The sequence below is a fragment of the Aquarana catesbeiana genome, linkage group LG04 (genome assembly GCF_042186555.1).
Source record: "Aquarana catesbeiana isolate 2022-GZ linkage group LG04, ASM4218655v1, whole genome shotgun sequence".
Lineage (NCBI taxonomy): Eukaryota > Metazoa > Chordata > Amphibia > Anura > Ranidae > Aquarana > Aquarana catesbeiana.
Window position 1 is genome coordinate 377,332,848 of NC_133327.1, and position 14,531 is coordinate 377,347,378.

General features: G+C 39.4%; 1 protein-coding gene across 4 annotated transcripts in view; it reads right to left on the bottom strand.

The window, feature by feature from the left end:
• Positions 1-14,531, bottom strand: part of HS3ST5 (heparan sulfate-glucosamine 3-sulfotransferase 5) — a 478,882-nt gene that overhangs the window by 96,258 nt on the left and 368,093 nt on the right. For all 4 annotated transcript variants that reach the window (XM_073627113.1, XM_073627112.1, XM_073627111.1 and 1 more), the window contains one exon: positions 6,444-6,592. The gene's annotated coding sequence lies outside the window, so the exon portion shown is untranslated. The remainder of the gene's footprint in view (positions 1-6,443; positions 6,593-14,531) is intronic.

Sequence of the window (14,531 nt, forward strand, 5' to 3'; positions counted from 1 at the left end):
CTTATAAGCAAATGTAAAGAAGAAGTTGAAATCTGTACGTAGATGCACTTTAATCAATGTAAAGAGGTGTTTGGTGCACTTTAATTTTAGTACTCACACTACACAGACACACTCCATGGATACACTATAATATACTGCAATAAAATGCGGCAAATGTACAGTGACGCACAGAACTATATGGCATTAAACTGGCAGTAACGCACACAGAACTATATGACATTAAACTAGCAGTAACGCACATAAAACTATATGGCAATAAACTGGCAGTAATGCACACAGAACTATATGGTGTTAAACTGGCAGTAACACACACAAAACCATATGGTGTTAAACTGGCAGTAAGGCACACAGAACTATATGGTGTTAAACTGGCAGTAACGCACAGAACTATATGGCGTTAAACTGTCAGTGATGCGCTCAAAACTATATGGCATTAAACTGTCAGTAACGCACACAGAACTATATGGCGTTTAACTGGCAGTAACACACACAAAACTATATGGTGTTAAACTGGCAGTAACGCACACAGACGTAAATGGTGTTAAACTGGCAGTAACGCACACAGACGTAAATGGCGTTAAACTGGCAGTAACGCAATCAAATACACGCAATCAACCGTCACTACACTGACGCTAACTGAACTCTTCCTACTTTAGCTATACACTAATGTATGTATGAATGACATGGTCTCACTACACTACAGTGAAACTATCTGAGCTGTCCCTACTCTAGCTGCACACTATGCAAAGCTGAATGATGGTCCTCCTCACTACACTCACACTATCCCTAGACTGACACTAAACTAATATTCTACACTGATAATTGATGCAAAATAGCACAGTATAGCACCCTAACTAACTAATCGCACTGAACAGAGCCCTGTTCTATCTCTATCCATGACAAAATCACACTGAAAATGTCTGCCATTGAAAGAATACTTTTATACTGTGGGGCGGAAAAGAGCCATGATTGGATAAAATCATGATGACAGTGTCCAGTCATGACTCTGACAGTGCTCTGTGCCCTGATTGGCTGAAGCTTTCACCGCTTCAGCCAATCGGGGCTTGCAATGCACTGTTCAGCGCACTGTGGTCGATTTCGGGAGCCCGTTTGTTCAGATGTTTTCGCCGAACGACCGAACAACGAAAGTGTCAGAAACTATGAATCAGACTGAGACAGAAGTACAGTTAAATCACACTTGTTTAATAATAATAAAAAAAGGTAAACAGAGTAAACGTAGTCGAAACACAGCCAGAGTTCAGGAACCAGAATGGATAGTTAGACAAGCCAAAACGTCAGGGACCCAGAGATGAGTGTAGTAGAACAGCAAGCAGGATCTGGAGCCAGAAGGAATGTCAGCCAAGCAAGTCTTTAACAGGAACACAGGACAGCGTCTCTAGAGATGTGACCAAGGCGAAGGCAGAGATCATCTGGACTGGACGGCCTAAGTAGGCAGGACTGACAAGCAGGATATCATCAACAGGTGAGTCACTGTGGAGAGATAGGAGCTGGCAATTAGCCAACAGCTGAGTGGCCAGCTTTGAGAAGGAAGGGCTGAGCCCAGCCCTGACAGAAAGTTTGGCCCGAACTTATGCTCGGGCCGAACTGTTCGCCCATCCCATTTATAAGCTTAATTTTGATCTCGATGGATAAAAACAGCAGTCTTTTCCAATGTCCATGGATTTCTTGAGAAGCAGACCTCAGGTTATCTGTACAATTTTATGGTTCTTATATTTTATGTTCCAGTGTAGAGGTCCTACTGTGCCTGAGATTTAAGTGATTGCAGTCCACATGCACAATGTTGGCCACTACAGTTTGAAAAATGAGAAGTTTTATAACAAATGTGCTCTAAAGTTTTTGCTGGTTTGTAACCACTGAGAATAAACTGAACATACCTGGGTTCAGTTCAGGGCAAGTTCGCGGGTGAGTGTCAGGTCACCAGAGGCCAGGTGACAGATGCACACCGTTGGGATCAGGAGTACACCGCTAAGATAGTGGACCCTACTGCTGTGGATGGAGCTCTGAGTGGTTCAGGAGAGCAGGCCCTCTAGAGCACCAACACAGATCACACTGGGAGCTAGAGCATGAGATTCTCCAGGGCGCGGAATCTAAGAGCCAGCAGGTGTTCACCAGAGGCCCCTGATGGTGGGGATGGATTTCACTGCAGCCTGGCTCCAGGTCATGGCCCCCAGGGTCTCCCAGCTCACACTCATGGTAGACTACTGGAGGATAGAGAGGAAGCAGCAGACTGGGACAACAAGATATAGTCAGGAGATAAGCCAAAGGTCAGGGCAACAAGCAGAAAAGGATAGTCAAAACACGCCAAAGATAAGGATATGAAGCAGACAAGGACAGTCAAGAGCAAGCCAAGGTCTGTAAACAGGCTCAGACATAGGACACACAGCAAGGAGCATGCTGGAAGCCAAACACACAATATTGATCAGCGAGGCTGGCTTGCAGTGCACAGGTTAATATAGTGTTCCCAGTTAGAGGCTGGGGTGGAGCCATGTTTGAGGGAAGATTACTTAAGCAGCCAGGCGAAAGGCAGCCAGTCTCTTAAGCTGATCACACGGAGAGGTAAGCAGACAGACATGAACATTAAGCAAATTCCCTGCAAGCAAATGAATGGGGCCAGGTGACATCACTTGTTGCTAGAGTTGCTATAGCTTCCTTAAAATGAAATTAAACCCTCCTATCCTTTACAGCCAAAAGAGTGGCAATCTTAGCTTCAGTTTGATCTACAGTTGTCATGGTGCTGCACATAGGATCAACTATGCCACCAGCCATTTGATAGCTTGACAGTTCGGTTTAGTGCTATCATAAGCACACTAGTAAGTAGAACAGTTATCACCTAAGGAATGCTTTGACTGTAACTGTTGACGTTATATTGGTGGGTCAAGTTCTGCTTTAATAACCACTCACAGTGGAAGAAGAAAGCTGTCATCTATAGTAGTGGTAGAAAAATTGCAAATATATATATAATGCTGGGATGAATGCCTGAACCGAACCAAAAGCTCATCCTTAGTAGTCATCATCTAAAACCTCACACTAACCATTTCTCAGAAAGTAACTCTTTGGGATGGTTAATTCTTTAACCTCCACCCTTAAATTATAAGCAAAGTTTATCTAAAGCACTTTTTTTTAATAACATATGAGATTATTTTCACTTTCCATCTTATAGATAAAACAGGGAGTAAAGGAAATCTATACAAAACAAGTGAAATCCACTCTTAGACAATGGTCACAGGACAAGTGTCCTATGGGGATATTTCTCCATTTTTCTGTTCTAGTGACAACTGAAAATTTTGGCTTTCCCTCATGTTTTGGCCCAGTAACAATTGCTCACGAGGACGAATATAGAAAGTGAATTTCCCCAGCAGGCACAAAGACAGCAGTATAAACCCAATGGGAGCTCTACTCTATCAAAAATTATACAACACATTTTGGATTTAGATAAGTCAACACCACTTAGACTTTTGCTATTCTAAAACAATAACACCATAAGACCACTTACTAGATGCATAGCAATCTGATAGATGAGTCTGAACTATTTGTGGTTTTCCAAAACTTTTCCACATGCTGCAGCCGCTAGTCTAAATCACTATACAGACAAATGTTTCTGGGCAACTTGCACTGCTTGACTTCATAGTTCCAAGTTGCTTAGGGTACTTTTGCTATAGCCATACTCTTGGTATGGGTTATGTTTTCAGTGCAACTACTCTGGGCCCTGGACAACAAAGTGGAATCTTTAAGTAATTAAATCTAAAGCTGTTAACAAGTAGTTGTTTTTCTGCACTAGAGGTCAGTACTGTACTTGTTCTGCCTTCAGTCTACTTTGGAACAAAATTATTTTCTCTATGCCTGGGGCTCATTTGTAGCTAGAATTTTATGTTTATGAAGCTTCACAGTCATCCAGAACAAGCTTTGGCACATTTGATATGAGTGTCATTTTGGCTTACAAAGTACCAAAAACAGAGTCCCAGAAAAAAAAGACACACAATTCCCTTTGAACCGTGCCAGCTTTGTATAACTAGAAAGTTTAAACATTATCTCATGACACTTCCTCAAAAATTATTTCATCAGTAGCATCAATCATGCTACAAATATCGTCTTACCTCCTCAGCCAAAAAGTCTAATTAGTGGCAGTCATTAATCTTGCTATAGGCTCAGAATTTCATAAGATAAGAAATTGGCAGCCAAAAAAAATAAATAACACGTCTAAATAACTCTAAATAATGCATACAAGTATAAAGTATCTTCTGTTTACTCTGGGGAAGTTAGAAAACATACTTAAACTTCAAGTACACAAAAACCAAAATCTTTTTATCTGACAATCGTGGGTTTTCTTGCCCTGGCTCTCTTTTAACTCAAATACAGCATCGTTAGGTATCACACTGTTCAGATTTAATTGCGCAGCAGTTCAGGGAGGCTGCAGAATAAAACATCAAAAATCCGTAGGAGACTGCAGCTCACATTTGAATCCCCTGGCATTGGTGAGGAGTATTCCTGTTACATAAAGGTGGTTTAAAAAAAAAAAGGTTTTGCAGGCTAGAACAAATGAAAGATTTGTGCCATTTGGGTACAAAAACATTTCGAGTGCAGTAGCTAAAAAGTTCCCTATTTGCTACAGATTCCCATATTACTACAGTTCAACATGAGGTCACAGTGCAGAAACACAAATGTAACCCAGGGATCTCCATTTCTCAAAGTGACAGCAACATTAATCATGGTCTGGACATTTTGGTATCCATCTTAATCTAAAATTTCCACATGATACATTTTTTCATTTAATACCTGGCGTGCTTTGGGAATAATGTCATGTTGATCCTAACGGATATATTGTGTTTACATGTCTTGTATTATTCAGCATTATTTACAGTAAATGTGAAGAAACTTACTGCCAAATGGAATAAAATGGAAGCATCTTTTGTTTTAAAAAAATTATAAATATATATATATATATATATATATATATATATATATATATATATATATATATATATATATATATAATCCAGTTGTAATGATAATAAAGTAAAAGTACAAAAGCTTAATAGTAGCCCAGGTTAAAGAACATACATACAATACCACAACTTAACTATGATGGATAGATAGGTTTTTATCAGACAGAGAAGGCTTTTAGGTTGACAAACTTGGCATATTTTATAGGTAGAGATCATAAATAGGGATAGTCAGCAAATTTCCGCAAGCTTTATTTTGTTGTGAAATTGCCAAAGTTTCACCTAGACTGCCATGTAATTTTGCCCTGCAAGGTGAAATAATAATAAAAAAAATGTTTTTTAAAGTTAGTGGCTGAAGCCCATCAAAGCCCATCTTATTGTTTATTACAGAATTGAGAATCCACATATTCTCACAGGAGCTGGTGATTCCAGCTCCCTCTGCGGGAGGGGCCGTGATCTCCCTCTTATGTCACATGACTGCTTCTCCGTAGAATCCCATCTCATAGCTGTAAAGTGGCCGCAAGTCACGTGACCGGCCTGAAGACAACACTAATAGAGGGCTGGCACTGACAATTATTGGTTTATTTTCTTTTATTAATAGCGGCGGGGCTGAGCGGAGACAGACAGAGAGGTCACTGACAGGGAGGAAGGAGTGGTTGGGGGGAAGAGAGGAGAGCAGAGGGGACAGCAGCCTATCACTGAGGGAGGCACTTTGACCATGGTGATCAGGGCCCTGGTTATTGTGGTCTGTTTAGAGAGGGGCATACAGGAAGTGGTAGGTTTAGGTTTTTTTTTTACAGTTTAGAGGGGGCAGATTACATATTACATGCGCTGTGCTATGTAATCTGCTTTAAGGGGCCAGGATATGAATTTTTTGGGGTCAACAAACGCTTTAAGTTTAAGTTTTGGTTTTCTTATTACATTATGTGTAACTCTGATCAGTTTTCATGAATATGCATGGTGTGATAACATAACATAACAATTACAAACACGTTGCAAAGATGTAATTCAAAAATATTCTTGAAAAGTTGTTTTTTTTTTATGGGTGGGGGGGCTTTCACTTGTTTTCTTTGTTTATTTTACTGTTCTTTGACTCCAAAAACATGTTATAAATATAGGAGATTCACAATCTTATTTTTGCTTATCCTTTGGTATATTTAATTATAATAATAATATATTAATAATAATAATATGTTAAAAAAAACATGAAATGAAAATCAAATCAACCAAAAATAAGAAAAAATACAAGAAAATTATGGTGCATTGTCTCTTTATAATTAGTTGATCAAATGATGCCATGCTAATCATATAGCTATTGTTTTCATCTGAATTGGACAGTTATTCCACTTACTGCATTGACTTCAGTTCCACAGATTTTGCGAAATGTAGGCAGTAACTAAATTTTGCTCATCCCTATTTATAAGGAATGTATGTGGTATTCAATCATTTATTAAAAAAAAAACAAACAAAAAAAAAACGTACCCTTGGTGTGCAAGAAAAGTCATTGGTTTCTGCTGTTTGGCCACCTTCTGGACCATGTAGGCTAGGAGACACAGGTTTATGGTGATTGGATGTCACCCCTAACTTCATCCCATTCTAATTGTTTTGCTCCTTGTGCAGCCTTGTTAAAACTGTAATAAGGAAAAAAAAAACATTTTTCTCACCAGTACATTTAGGCACATATTACTATTACATTACATAACATTCGATGACTTATTTAAAAAAACATCTTGGAAAGTTCAGCAACCAATAAGATTCACTCACACAAATCAATGGCTGTTGTGAGTTAAAGTGATTTTTTTTTTAACAAAGCACATCCAACTATAGTAATACTCAAAATACGTGATAATATAGAAATATATATAATAGCACTTTGGCCTGGACACGTCAGGGTTCTTGGTTTAAATCTCAACCATGGCACTACCTCATAGAATGTGCATGCTCTCCCCATGCCTTCCTGCAGAGGTCTGATCTGGGAACTCTGGCCTCCCCCCCTCCATACTCCAAAGACATGCTGGCAAGTAAGTTGGCTCCTATCTGAAATGACCCCAGCACGTGTGTGTATGAATGTGAGATAGGGACCTCTGACTGCAAGCTCCCCAAGGGCAGGAGCTGATGCAAATGCACAACACTGGTAAAGCACTGCATAAATTGTTGCCATTATACAAATACCTGTAATAAATAGAAATTCTAATGGTGATGCCTTTTCCTACTAATTAATGTGAACCTAACAGATATATTGAGGGATTTTTATTTAATAATGTACATGTTTCTGAACACATTGCATTAAAATATGTTGTTTATCTCTAATTCTTCCTTATGTCCCTTTAATGCTAGAGAGTCAAGGGTAAAAAACATATATATTTCTCTATTACATAATCTGTTAAACCTAGGTTTAACTCTGCCCCATCCAAAACAAATACATTAACAAAATGACTTGTATACACCCTTTAACGGGTGACAGATTATATGATATTGGGATTATTAGGATTACATTTGAATAAATCCACTTTGTAGATTGGTGTCTGTCTGATTACAGTTTAATAGGATATCATTGTTGTGTTTGAAGGGGGTCCTAATTTGCAAAGTAATATCTATTAGCAGGTTATTGAATTATGCGCTGGAAGCTTGTTGTATGCAGAGTATACCTTTACTTTCATGGAGGATATCAAAGCATGTCTTTATCATTGAACAGGAAACAGGAGGATACAACTACACGTTTGAATACAGACGGTACATCCTGTCATTACTTTGTATCATAGAATAAATGCTATAATACTGCAGTGCCACCTACTGGTATAGACAGGTATAATGCATGTATACAGTATGTCACAAAAGTGAGTAGAAGCTGAGGGTAAAGATGACGGACTGACCAAGCATGTCTTCAGACCTAAACCTTATTGAGCATCTGTGGGGCATCCTCAAATGGAAGGTGGAGGAGCGCAAAGTCTCTAACATCCACCCGCTCTGTGATGTCATCATGGAGGAGTGAAAGAGGACTCCAGTGGCAACCTGTGAAGCTCTGGTGAACTCCATGCCCGAGAGGGTTAAGGCAGTGATGAAAAATAATGGTGGCCACACAAAATATTGACACTTTGGGCCCAATTTGGACATTTTCACTTAGGGGGTGTACTGACTTTTGTTGCCAGCGGTTTTGACATTAATGGCTGTGTGTTGAGTTTTGAGGAGACAGCAAATTTACACTGTTATACAAGCTGTACACTCACTACTTTACATTGTAGCAAAGTGTCATTTCTTCAGTGTTGTCACATGAAAAGATATAATAAAATATTTACAAAAATGTGAGGGGTGTACTCACTTTAGTGAGATACTGTATATAGTTCACAATATAAAAAGCTATTTTCTGTTGCTTCTCCAACAATGTCAAGTTAGATACTGAAGTGATGTAATGAAATAACATACTTTACTGCTACAAACATAATTCAAATTTTTCAGTAGTAACTGGAAACACTCAAATGTTGCTTATTTTATTATTTACATGAAAAAAAAGGAAATTGACTTGGCAGGATGTCATATATTCCCCACTGGATTTTTTTATTCTGCAGTGGTCCAGCTTGTTCAGAAATAATTCTTCAATCTTTTATAGAATATTAATGGAACTTGGTACAATGGTAAAATCACAGCCCTGGATTAACTCCCCCATAAACTGACAAGAAAGATAAGTATTTTAAAATTTGATACCGACAATAGCAGAATGTAGGCTTTCAATTATGCAAAAGAAGTTGTCATTTCTGCAGAGATAATTTAAGTATGAAGACTCTTAAATATCACACTTGAACAGGATTACTTTAGTCATATTCCTTCAGCTACACAGCTAATCACTGAAGGACTGTGGAGGTCATTTGGTCATCATTACATAATCAAACATCATCAAAGTCATCAGTCATTTTTATAATGGTGCACTTGATAATGGAGAGATATTAGAAGGATTTCTTGATTACTTTCATAACTTCAAAGGGAGACAGACTTGCTATTCAAAAGATCTTGTGATGCCCATATACTGTATGTTGTTGAGCCTCCATGCCTGAAAGAACTACAATTCATTGATGGGGCAGGTCAGGAAAAGTTTAGTCAACGAAGAAAGGGCTGAATGATGTTGAATGTCCTCCAGGCAGGAAATGAGGAAAACTCCATATAACTTTCTGCAGCTTCTAATTCACATTGTGAGTACAGGAGAGGAGCCTGTACAGCTGCTCAAGACTAAAGGTAGGACTGGAGATCAGCTTTAACTTAAACTGGGTATACACGTATCGAAAATCGGCTAGTTCAGTAACCATCTGACTTTCAGTACGCATGTACCACTGTCTTTTCAACAGAAACTGGTTTAACGGCCAGCTTCTGTTGAACATTGTGTCAGTGCTTGCAAGCAATGGCTGTGGCACTAATTAGTGTATTTTGGCATGGTGTGGGTGTGTGTGTGGGTTGGGGGGAAGTCCCCACTTTCACAATACAAAAGTGCAGTAGGAGAGATCCCTAATGTTGATGCAGGGATCTCTCAGTTTTTTCAGGTTGAATGAAAGAAAAACCTCTGTACTAAACTTTGAAGAAAATACTATTACAAAAGGCAAAATGGCTGAAACCAAAAGGAAGAAAATAAATCAAAGAAATGCAGTATAAACTATTTATATCTTTGGGATAAGAACAACTTATTGTTGTAAAATAGGACAGTTTAACATATTTGTATTAGAACCCTAATGTAGAACTGTGTGAATTTTAAAAACCTTTAAAGTCATATTTCTAAAGCACTGAATGGGACTTTTACCAAACATTTACTGATACTGTCATATGAAACACACGAAAATGGAAGATTCTCCTGCTGTTAAATTTTGTTAAAGTATCAGATTCACTGTTTTATGATTATGAATATGCCCCTAGTAGCTTGGTTGCAGTTACAGATCACTGATTTTCTTTGAGAATTCATAGCTAGCTACATAGTTGCTCTTGCAGCTGGCTACAAGGCTTGCCTATACAGCTTCAAGTATTCAGATGTGCCATGATCACTGGTGGCTGCATTGGGTAACATGATTACCTCCTTGCCCTAAGTCAGGGTAAAGATAGTGATAATGATAGTGATGCCTTTTTGGATGCTCTTGGAGATTGGCTATTAGCTGTGTGGGGGTGCGCATGAGACTTTTTTGGATTTACCTGATTCTCCCCCATACAGAATTAACATGGCAGCTTGCCCAAAATGTTTATTACAATGCTCAGTGCTTTTGGCGTTGCTTTTTGTGCTGTTTCTAATTTATTGTTTAATCAGTCAGGAAGTTTAAATGTCCTCTAGTCCCAGCCACTCCCACCCCTACACATAGGCACAAACAGGATGAAACCCATCAAAGGAGCATGACTTTTGGCAGGAACAGGAAGCCTGTTCATTGAATAAATCCTACAGTGTGACTTCAGAGAGTGTAGCTTCATTTTCTGTCTTATCCCTCGTACACACAATCGGACATTCCTACAATGAAATCCTGGATTTATTTCTGACGGATATTGGCTCAAACTTGTCTTGCATACACACGGTCGCACAAATATTGTCGGAAATTCTGAACAGCAAGAACGCGCTGATGTACAACACATACGACTGCACTATAAAAGGGAAATTCAATACCAAGTTCGCCACCTTTTGGGCTCCTTCTGCTAATCTCATGTTAGTAGAAATTTGGTGAGAGACAATTTGCGCTTTTCAGCCTCGTGCTTTTCAGATCGTTACTGCTCTTCAGTTTGTGCTTGTCCACTCGTTTCTGATTTTCAGCTCGCTCTTCTCAGACCTTTCTGATTTTCAGTACGTTCTGTTAGTTCGTTCTGACCAGCTGACCATTTTCTAGCCATGTTGCGGGTACGTACTCATCGTAGAGTTTGTGCTGTGCAGGGGCTTGGTGTTGGGGTTCTTACTTATACAAAATTGAAAATGTGTCTACACACGGAGTGGCACCGTGGACACAAACAAAAAAGTAAAAATGTGCCACGTCCTAACAAATTGTATAGAGAACAAAACAAGAGGGACTTTTATGGACTTTTTAGGCACAAGTCTAACAAACTGATTAAAAAATATAGTTTTATTTACTTAGAGAAATACATAACATACAAAAAACATATTGTCTAAAAAACACACCACAACATGTGTATGTACTTAAAAATGCTCGCTATACAGCACCATCTATAATGTATTATTCGGACGTCTGGGTATACTTTCCACAACAAGATCAGTCCGAAATGGTGACTTGATAGCGGGTCTATAATCAGTTCAGATCATATAAATCTTGGATACTCGACATGTTTCGCGTAAGATTACGCTTCTTCAGGAGCGATACAAGATGCGTGGTGGCTATCAGAACATATAAACATAGCAAAAGCATAAAGATTAATACAGTGTATATGATCACAAAACAGACGTCTCTAATGACGCCACATAGATAATGTTTGAGAAGTAAATGCTGGTTCAAGCGGAGCAAAAAATGGGTACGCCAATTAAGGGGGCGATGAAGGGCTAGCTATGGGGGCGTACACAACATGATCTCATATAATGTTAAAAAAGGTATATAACCGTAGGGAAAGTTCATGGGGTAAGTACAAAATTTTTGTCCCCAATGCCTGAAAGAATAAGGGGAGAAAGAAGGGAGAAAAAAGGAAAAAAGAGAAAAGAAAAAAGTATAAAGTAAAAAAGGGGGAGGGGAGGAGAGGGCAAGAAAAGGAAGGGAAAGAAAAGGAAAGGGGGAGAGGGAGGAAAGATGTGGGGACAGGGATTGGAAGGGAAGGGGAAGAAAAGGAAAAGAAGAAAGAAAAAGTAATAGGCTGGAGGAAATACTTACATTGTAGAAACCATATAGAGATATATCAAGGATAATAACCCACAAGCCCAAACAGGGGCCGGAAAACCGGCAGACAGATATATCTAACACACGTCGGAGTATATGTAGGTTGATACTAAAAAGGTTGCATAGGCCCGTTCCTAGAAGAGAGATAGTGGGTTTGTAGTAACAAATAAGCATATATAAGGGCAAGGGGGGTGGTATGTGTCAAATGACACAACCCCCACCATGTTCTCATAACACTTACCAGTCTTTGATTTTTGCAGATTAAGCTTTATATTTTTTTGTCTCTATATAACTCTGGATTTGAACTCAGGTACTTCTGGGCAGGGGGTAATCAGAAAACCTACTGTAGCCAGATGCAGTCTACCAAAGACCTTTCCTAAAATATAAACAAACACATGGAAGAAAAAGGAAGGGGATGGTAAAATGATAGCTAATTTAAGAAGGTAAGGGTTAATCCATGTTCAGCGTCTGGCCGCTATGCACTATAGCAAACGAAAGGGGTACCTGCATATGATGGTAAGAATGATCTCCGGCGTGTGGTGTCTCGCCTGGGGCTGGAGCGGAGTGCACACCATGACAGGACGCCGTCCTATTTGTGTGCACGTCCCGTCCGTCGTCAACCAATCGGCGACGCCGACGTGACATCATCCGGACCGGCCAAATGCTCGCAGTGCGCATGCACGCCGCCCACACACGGAAACGCCATCCAAACAAGGGCGGCACCTCCAGTGAGGAAAGCAACACACGCCCACCGCGGGCTACACCAGCCGCCACAGAATTGCACCAGCTGTTGTAAGCGCCACATCAGGGAGAACTGAGGTGACGCTGGGCGGCCGCATAGCAGCCAAGAACTCACCACCCGGTGGCGCCCATATATATGCTCCGCACGAACTCAGCAGCAACAAAATAGATATATGTAAAAGAATTAAAGCTTCAACATAGAAAGAATTCTAACAACACCTGAGAGAATCTTAACCCTCAGACGTATAATTCAAAAACCGCAGTATATACATGAGGGTTGCTTACTGTGGGTTCAAACCACAGTGAAACCCTAATTTGTGTGATACATGTGTAAAGATATTAATGTATAGACATACATGTAAGATACAAAGAGTAAAGAGAATATGGACTTAAATAACGAACAGCATGTTAGGAGTCATATGTACAAATATATGTACAAGAAGTAAGTCTCCTAAAGAAGAGAGGAAAAGGGAAAAACAAGGGAGGGGGGAATCAATGGTATGGAGAAAGATGGAGGAATTGAAGACAGAGTTTTATTATATATGTGTATTTGTTTTATGGACAAATAAGACAAACATATTTCCAAAACATTAGTATGAAAACTTGACCACATGGACTGAAGTTATTCAAAAAACCGTTCATGTGTCAAATATGCTGTCAGAGGAAGGGTTTATATGAATGCGATTCGGGGTTCTTACTTAGACCCAAGCCCAGTCCATGAACCGGGCGGGGGAGGAGTTCATGGAAGAAGAATCAGTTGCTCCAGCGTGACCAATTCTCTCACATGCCTTTGTTGCGGGAGATTCGTGAGAATAATCCTGATGATTTCAGGAATCATCTCTGGATGACGGACCCGTTTTTCACAATCTGTTGCCTTTGCTGTCCCCTTATATTACGTAGCAGGACACCTACATGCGGCAAGTCATCACTCCTGAACAGAGGGTAGTCGCCAGCTTGCGGTACTTGGCGACGGGGAGAAGTCTGCAGGACATCAAGTTCTCGACAGGCATCACCCCCCAGAAATCATTATTCCAGAGACCTGTTCTGCCATCATTCAGGTCCTGCAGAAGGACTATATTAAGGTAAGATTTCTCCTTTAACATCACATTATATGTTTTTAATGTTTGCTAATGTATTGTATTTCTTTCATCATTCCCTAATTATTAGACATGTGCACACTAAAAAAATATTTTGTTTTGAAATTTCGTTTTCGTCCGAAAAATAAATTTATTTAGTTACTCCTGAAATTCTTTTTTATTTATTTTGTTTCGTTAAAAAATGCATTCGTCCGAAATCTGTCATTGAAGGCTTATGGTATCTGTCAAATGTTCTAAGAAGATTCGACGGAGCAACTAAACTGTACGACGCCGCAATCGTACATTTCTGCTCGAATGTTCCGTCTACAAGCTATAGTAGAATTCTAATGTTGTATGACACTAGCAATAATTATATTTATTAATTGTTATTACTAGTCAACCAACATTAGAATTCTTCTATAGCCTATGGCAGAGCATCTGACCATAATTGTTCACTCGCGGCGACTGCTTCGTCGAATATTCATGTTGAATCTTTTCTCTCTGTGTCAAATAATCTTGGACTAATAGGGGTTGATTTACTGAAGGCAAATAGACTGTGCACTTTGCAGAGTGCAGTTTCCCTCTGCAAGTGCAATTGCTCCAGAGCTTAGTAAATGAGGTAAGGCTTGACTTTGCAAAGAGTAACCAATCCTGTATAAGGAAAATTTAAAAAACAGTATTTTTGCTTGTATATGATTGGATGATGGATGTCAGCAGAGCTTCTGCTCATTTACTAAGCTCTGGAGCAACTGCTCTTGCAGAGGGCAACTGCACTTCTTCCCTTTAGTAAATCAACCCCATAGAGTTAGGTTAGGCACATTCAACCTTTTTTGCTATTGTCTCTATAATGTTGAATCTTTTCTCTCTATGTCGAATAATCTTGGACTAATAGAGTTAGCTTAGGCACATGCGACCTTTTT